Here is an 8705-nt window from a genome sequence, read left to right as displayed (position 1 = left end):
AAATAAAACAAACAAACAAACAAACAAACAAACAAACAAACAAACAAAATTATGAAGCGTCACCTCTGTTCCTGTAAGATGAGTAAGTAGATAGAGAAACATGAAGAAGTAACAAGTTCCCTTCATGGTCCCGGGACTCATGGCTAAGAATCAAGTCAAAGGCTTTTAAGTCTCACTTGTAACAATCCTTACATAAATGCCAGCTTCAAAGCACAAAAAGTTGAAATAAGAAAAGCCTGAGTTTCAAGTTAGCTTCCTTCATCACCAGCATTGTGAAAAGGTTTTTATTTTTATAGGTAGTTGCTTTCAAGTCAGCTCTGCTTATGGTGACCTTGTGAAAACAGAAGGAAACATAGCCTGGTCCTGCTTGACGTCACAAGATTTACTCTTCTTGATTTCACTGTTGCAGCCATCACAGCAATCCAGCTCAGGAAGGTTTCTCTTGTTTCCAACAAGCCTCTGACAAATTAGACATTGTTGTAATGGAGGAGGATAGGACAGAGTAGACAGATAATTATCCTTTCAGGTTTGTGATTTGCCTTTAGAAGATATAATCTCATTCTGTTTTCAAAATAACACTATATAAAAAATATTTGTAATCTCCCTTTTCAAATGAAAATTGTAGATTTAGAAGGGATTCTGTACTTGTTTAAGGTCACAGAAACAAGAGGTAACATTGCTCTAACTTGAACTCAGTTTCTTTGACCCCAAGCCCTGTGCTTTTGACCTATGCCACTGTGTCTTTACCTCTTTCTAACATGCAGAGGATTGGCCAGGACTACAAGGTGACTTTTGAAGTTTGTGACTATCAAATCAGGATATTTTTGAGTTTGCTAGCAGGAGTGGTTTGAACCTTTATTCTTACTGAAGGTCAAAAGTATGGAGGAAATAAAGGTACCAGTAAGGAGAATAATCAAGTAGACATTAAGCTAGACTTTTGGAAAGGGAAAAAAATCATCAAGTGGCCAAGTGTGGAAGGAGAGAATTAAGAGAAGCAGTACAGGTCAGAAGAGTAATAAATAACTTCCACAAACCAAAAGAGTGCTGGGGGCAGGGGAAGAAGAAGCTGCAGGCAAAAGACTACTGAAAATATTTGAAGTCATAGGTTAGAACCCACACATTTACCAAGAGACAGAGTTTGTATGAATTGTTGAATGGAAAACCAGTATTTTGGAAAAATAAACCCTCTATATTTTCAAAGTGAGTTGCCTTTCCAGTGAACTAGCACTTCCAATGATTCTCCATCATGTATAGAATATCCTCCTCATTAACTGGTCCCAGACTCCAGCTCCAGCTCTGTCTGTTGCTTTCCACTTTTCTGCGCCACCAAGGACCCATTTTCACAGACTTGCCCTTGCTCTTCTGCCTTGTTAGACTGCTCTTCACTTTGCCCACCAGCAGTTAATTCCTACTAATTTTTTGATATCAAAGCTTCTCAGATATTGGAAATATTGCTTCATCTCCATGAAGGACTGTCTTATTTTGTATCATTTCAGATTGTTGTGCTCTGATAACTACCTCCTAATGGTGACTTCATGGCTGCCACTCACAAGGTGACTGAATTCCTTTTCCTGGGACTTTCTTCCAATCCAGAGGTGCAGAAAGTTTGCTTTGTGATATTTTTGCTCCTGTACACAGCGATTGTGCTGGGGAACCTCCTCATTGTGCTCACAGTCACAACCAGCAGAAGTCTCTCCTCCCCCATGTACTTCCTTCTCAGTTACCTGTCCTTTGTGGAGATTTGCTACTCTTCTACCACGGCCCCTAAACTTATCTTGGATCTCCTGGCTGAGAGGAAAGTCATATCTCTGTGGGGCTACATGACACAGCTTTTTTTCGTCCACTTCTTTGGTGGCACCGAGATTTTTCTGCTCATTGTGATGGTTTGCTACATGACCATCTGCAAGCCCCTCAGCTACACGATCACCATGAACCAGCAAGCGTGTGGTGTCTTGGTGGGAGTGCATGGGTAGGGGGCTTTGTAAACTTTTTGCTCAAATTCTTCACATCTTTCACTTACCCTTCTGTGGCCCCAGTGTGATTGACCGTTGTTTTTGTGACCAGTTTCCTCTGGGCAAACTTGCCTGCTCTGACATCTTCTTCATTGTTCTGCGAATTGTTGCCAATGGAGGGACCCTGTCAGTGATTTTTGTGGTTCTCTTATGCCTCTTATGCCATTATCGTCTTCCATCTGAGAACACAAAGCTCTGAGGCACAGTGAAAGGCACTCGCGACCTGTGGGTTCGCTATTACTCTGGTCATCATATTTTCTGGACCATCTTTGTCTCTAAGGAGCACTCTAGCTGCACTTTCCCCAAAACATATCTGTTATTTCTTTTGGTAGTCTGTGGAATATTCAGTATTCTTCTCTAAAACCACAATTCAAAGCAGCTTAACTCTCTTCCTTTGTGACCATTGACTCTTGTTCACATGGCTCTTCCTAATTTTTCAGTGCTGTCCAGTTCTTTTTGGTAAATTGACTCTGTATGTTCCAGTTTAAAAAAAAATATTTCATGTAGTCGTGTTTTATAGTTTTCCGTATAAAGCTCTTCTGTGTTTCTGTTTAGGTTTATTTCCAGATATTTAACCTGTGGTTAGCTACTGTAAATGGTATCGCTTTCTTAGTTTACTTTTTCATGCTTTCTTTCTTATTGTAGCGCAATCCCACTGCTTTTTGTATATTAATCATGTGTCCTGCCACTGTACTAAACTTGTCAACTAGGTCTAACAATTTTTTGTTGAGTCTTTGAAGTCTCCATGCATACAATCTCCCTTTCATGCTTCCTGGATCATGCAGGATTTTGCTCATAGCATTTCTCAGTATTGCTATTTGAATCATGAATTTGTTTTCCAGTTCTTTCAGCTTGAGAAATGCTGAGCAAGATCTTTCCTTTTTATTCTTTTACTCCAGCTCTTTGCAAATTTTGCTGTATTATTTTGCTTTGCCTTCTTGAGCTGCTCTTTGAAATTAGTTTCCTTTAATTACCACTTCATACTAAAAAAGTTATTGATAATATGGGAAAAGCTGGAGAGCATTGCGCTGAGCGAACTAACTCAGTTTCAGAGGGAAAATTTGGCATAAAACCATTATTGTAAAAGTAGCAGGATAACTAATAAGATGTGCATGAAAGTCCAAAGATTGAAGTAGAGGGGACAGAGAACCTGAAAGCCTCACAGAGTTCAGTAAGCAGAGGGAGGAGTGAAATAATTAGGAAAGATCCAGTGGGGACTTGAAAATATGGGGTGGTAGTGGGTATAGATCAATGGGGGTTAATTTTACAAAACCCAATGTATGAAAACGATCATATGAAACACAATGTGAATGAAGGAATGAAAAAGAAAAAAATTATTGGTATAGATTCGCAAATACTACATAATCTGACTAAAATACCAACAAATTTACAAGATCATCAACTATAACAACACCAGCAGTAATGAAAAATAACAGAACTGCTGATAACACATGCAGAAAAAAACCATTGATTTAAAGAATCACAGTAATTGAGTAGTAATGACAGTCAGACTACGGTTCCAGGAGAAAATTTGCACTAAGTTTTAGCTTAGTATGGAGCTTGGATATATGAAGAATAATTTTGTTATCATAACTAACCACTGAGATATTTTTATAATAATAATACATGTCTGATGAAGTACTACATAAGCTTTTTTACAGCCCATTATCAAGATAATGGGCTATAAAACCAAAATATCTCTAACCCTCTAACAGTCTCATCTGTATTGCTATTCAGGAGACAAAGCTATCGGTTATGAAACCCTAGTATGAAGCCCCTCCTTGTCAAAACTATGTGCTAATAATTTGTGGTTAAATGTTTAGAACTTTAGGAGTGATAAATGCAGTCTATTGTTTAGATATAATATTTCTTAGTTTGTATGAATTACATCATTATTCCCTGAACTAGCTATTGTTGGGAGAGCTGGTTAGGCATGTAGTAACACATGTGATAATTTTATATAAGTAATTTTTACTCTTTGTTTATCCATCTTGAAAGTGAATGAGTAGGATGAGATGATCCCCAAATACCTTCTACAGCTGACTTTTTAAAATTCAGGTGACATGTCTGAAGCATGTGTATGATGTGGCTTGTGTCAATTTGTTTAGAGTCTTCCTGACATCTTTGTTCAATAAGAGGTGAAAGTTGGGATCAGACATTGAGAACCTGTTAAATATGCTCGTGATGGGTACAGAGGACAGAGGATAGGATATTGGAAATTCTTTAATCATTCATTTGAGAAGGAAAAGAAAAAAAAAATCAAACCACTGTGGGCCGGAACAAGAGGGGCCTAATCATGAAAGGACAAATAGTAGTTTCAACTTTATAATTGGATTAATTAGAAGATAGATAGGTTCCTTAGCCTCCGAATGAATCAACTGGGAAGATGACTCCCCTCTGCCCTCCTCTTCCAACTTAGAAACTCCCCAGACAGGGGATGCTAGAAAAGGTCAGGGAATTCAATCCTCTAATCTCAATTATCCATCTCACACATTTTAAATTCTTGGGACTTCTCCATCTGGAAAATATCTTCCGGAGTCCTTTTTTTTTTGGTGAGTTTTAGAGTACACTTATCCTGTTATAGTCTCCTTGAGACTTTCTGGTGTGACTGACAGTCTTTAAGTGCCTGATCAGCACATTTAGGTTGAGATATTCATGGCAGCTTGTGAGGTTCTGGGAAACATAGACATTTAGCAATATCTTTTATATGTGGAACAGATTTTGATTCAATTGTATTCATTGAGCACTTGCCATGGATGGGAAGACCATTGTATACTCGTTGCTACACATTTTCTTTTTCCCCACACATTTTCATACATGGCGATCCTTCAATTTGCTCCACAGATGGGTCAGACTTTAACCATCACCCTAGTCACATCTTCTTCCTAGTTAAAGGTAAGGGTTTCCAGATCTGTGATAAACCTACCTTACACATTGGCCTATTAGGGAAGAAGTTATAATTCTTTTGATCTGAGTCTTTGACACCATGGTCAGTGTGGAACAGTTTGCAGTTAGTTTCCAGTCCTCTGGTGAGTCAGGTATTTTTCAGGAAAAATCTCTTGAGAAATTCAAGTGACCTGATTAAGACATTCTAACAGCTGACCTTTATTTATTTATTTTTTGAGAGATAAAAGCTAACCTTAATTAATCAATGCAGAGATTAGACTCTCAGAAACTCCAACTTTGCTCAGATTTCCAAGTTTCAAACCTCTGAATAGAAAGCCAGGCTTTATATTTCTTACATCACTTTCCCTTTAGACTTTATTGGTTGAATAATGTTTTTTTTTCTGGGGTGATATGGTGCACATATATCAGCTTTTTACTACAAAAGGCATCCTGAAGAAAAAGAGACATAAGAATCAACACAACAAACAATATTGAAGGTAGGTTCATTCATTGAGTGAAGTGGGGTGTGCTTTGGATTTTACTTGAAAAAGCAGTGTGTAGTTGTAGACTAGATACTCTTACTCTCATATATTTTAGCTTTCATTGTTTTTATAGTACAATAATGATGTTCATTTTTCTTTGAAGTATATATAAGAACAGTGGAGGACCAGGGGATCAAACCTGTAACATTTATTGTGTCTTAGTTCTGATTCTGGGGCAACATGGGAAACAACAGACACTATTTTGCCCCTGAAAACTTACATTCCTTTTTTGGATAAATGTGACAGATGAGATGCAGGTAAAGGATAATTTAACCCTTGGTGACAAAGGACTAGAATTAAAAAAATCAGCTAAGGAAAATCTTACAAAGGCTTCCTTTTTGGTGGTCCAGTTTTGTTGATTCCTGAAATATCTTCTCTTCCACAGGTCCTTTAAGCCCTAATCAGGCTGTCTGGGTACAAATTGTACATTCCTCTAGCCTATAAATGGATAACTAAAATTAAACCACATTATTGTTAATTCTTTTATTTATTCATTCAAACTTTACTCTTCAGCTCTGTTTTGTCATTTGTTATATATGTCTTTACTCTCTTCACGTTCTTCCTCCATTCTGGCACTACTGTAGGAAGCCAGGAAGCCTCTAGTATAGAGTGTTCATTAACCAGCTGCATGATTCTGGGTCTTTGATTCTACTTGTGTAAGAAGAGAAAGTTGGTCTACAAGATCCACAGTTTCCTTCCAATGTTAACAGCTGATGATCAGTGAAGGGAACTGTGAAGTCACCATCTGACTCCTCTGATGAAATGATATTTTTGAGGAAAAGAAATGATGGAGGAAGCCATATTAGTCTTATTTTTTGAAACTCTAAAATATCTATAATACAGAAATTAAAATGAACAACCATGATGTAGACACCAGATTTGTTATGAAGATGGAAACTGTTTTCATAGGTGTGTTGGGGCCAGCTCATATTAACCATTTATGTTTATTCTAGATTTATGTTTTCTTAATCACAAACACTGGAAATGCTACTATTTGGTGTGACCCATGTATTTCCCTCCAGATTTTCTATCTTTGACCTGAATAATCGAGAAGTCAGAATTAGGGTTAATTTAGACCTCATAGATAAAAATGCCACTGATAGTTTCTGGTCTAAGAACCTCTGTCTGAAATGATTTCTCAAATATTTATAATTTCTACTCAGAGGTTTAATAAATGATAGTTTTCTTTCCATCCATTCTAAAATAACAAAATAATTTGTTCTTTATATATCTCTATCTATGTTTGAGTTGTGGTATTGAGGAAGAGTATACCAGACATACCATGGATTGCCCAAAGAGTAAACAAATCTATCTTGGAGAAATTGTAACCAGGATGCTCCTTACAGACAAGGATGGTGAAACTTCATATAATTTGAGCATATTATCCAGAAGGAAAAGTTCTTGGGAAATAAAGACTTCATGCTTGGAAAAGTAGGGGGTCATCGAAGAGAGGACAATCCTCAATGAGATACAGTGACAGACACAATGACTACACCAATGAGCTTAATCATGACAAAGATAGTGAGAATGACACAGGATAGGGCAAGGCTCAGATGTATTGTTCATAGGGTCACTATGAGTCATAGTTGCCTAGAAGACACCTAACAGCAACATCTATCTATCTATCTATCTATCTATCTATCTATCTATCTATCTATCTATCTATCTATCTAATCTATCATCTCTTTGTTAACCTTCAAGAACTTTGGACTAGAAAAGAATACCTATTTTTTTTAACGTAAAAAACTAAAGTGGTCTTTGCAACATCTCTACGAAGACTTCTTTCACTGACACTGAAAGTCTGAAGTCATCATAGGAAGTAATAACATTCAATTTTGAAGCTAATTTTCATAGAAAGTAATAAGTCATTTTCCCCCCTGCAGGTGACATAAGTCCATCCAATATTCTTATCTTTTACAATAAGGTCATGCGTGTGAAACGATGGTATAGAGTGTAGAGTCCAAACTTAGTTACCAGGCTTCAACTGTGCTCTTTGGAGGTGGGTCTTTATCATTGCCATTGAATGAGAATGGACTCAGAGGTGATGTGAAGTTGTAAATCACAAAGGATATTGCCCATCTTTCTCCCTTGGAGCAACTGGTAGATTTGAATCACCTACTTTTGGGTTGGTAGTGTATCTCTCTGCTCACTAGGCAACTAGAGCTCTGGAGGATGAGTATAAGGAGATGTACAAAGTAGTGACAGGATCCTTTTCACGGTCCAGGGACTCATGACTAAGGAACTAGTCACTTAGAAACCATCCTTACTTAAATCACAAAGCCAAAGGACAGCAGGTGCACACAAGGAAAGCCTGCATTAAGCCTGCTTCTTTCAGCACCAGTTCCATGCACATAGAGTTGCCATTGCTATTGTTAGTTGCTTTCAACTCTGTTCCAACTTAAAGTAACCTTAGGCAGACTGAAGGAAGCATCACCAGGTCCTGTACCATCCCCCTAATTTTTTTCTGTTTGAGCCCATAATTGCAGCCACCGTGCTGTTCCATCTCATGGAAATGTTCCCGGTTTTCACAAATTGTCTACCAAACAGGGTATCATTTTAACTGAGAGAATAGGGCACAGTAAACATATAATACATTATGTTCTCATGGTTTGTAATTTGTGTGTAAAATATACGATCCCACCCAATTCTCTAAATAGCACTAAACAAAAAGAACTTTAAGTTCCATTTCCCAAATTACAAAAAAAAAAACAGATTTAGAAGGGTTTCTGTACTTGTTAAGGGTCACAGAGGTAGGAAGTGACAACACTCTGATTTGAACCCAGGTTCTTTGACCTGAAACCCTGAGTTCTTGTTACTAAGTCATCAGTGCCACCACCCTTACTAAGATGCAGAGGACTGGCTTACTCTGCAAGCTGCCTCTCAAAGTGTGTGAGTATCGAATCAGGGTATTTTTAGGTCTGCTAAGAGGGCTTATTTAAATGACTACTTAAAAGGCTGTGATTTTGGGATTTGTGCAGGGATTTGTGCATGTCTGGTCACCTCTTTCTTATCTCTTCAGTCCTCTGGATTCTCCAGTGGGCACGTTGGTTTCTTTATAAGTTGCTGCTGCTGTAGGAAATGTTTCTGACTCATACTTTGCAGCTTTTCTTGTGCGGAGTTGCTGTGCTCTGACTTTCTGACTTAAGAATCTTACGACAAACCCACGGAACCACACGCTATGTTATACAACAGGCCTTTGACTTGTTAATCTCAAATTTCAAACTCATTGAGACATTCTGTAATAGCTTCACATTTCCCTTTTATG

General features: G+C 37.8%; 1 pseudogene; it reads left to right on the top strand.

The window, feature by feature from the left end:
• Positions 1–1535: 1535 nt before the first annotated feature.
• Positions 1536–2587, top strand: LOC102862482 (annotated as a pseudogene).
• Positions 2588–8705: the final 6118 nt, after the last annotated feature.

The sequence above is a fragment of the Elephantulus edwardii genome, unplaced genomic scaffold (assembly GCF_000299155.1).
Source record: "Elephantulus edwardii isolate Elephantulus edwardi_28Jun2011 unplaced genomic scaffold, EleEdw1.0 scaffold00189, whole genome shotgun sequence".
Classification (NCBI taxonomy): Eukaryota; Metazoa; Chordata; class Mammalia; order Macroscelidea; family Macroscelididae; genus Elephantulus; species Elephantulus edwardii.
This window is presented reverse-complemented; position numbering and strand designations above follow the sequence as displayed.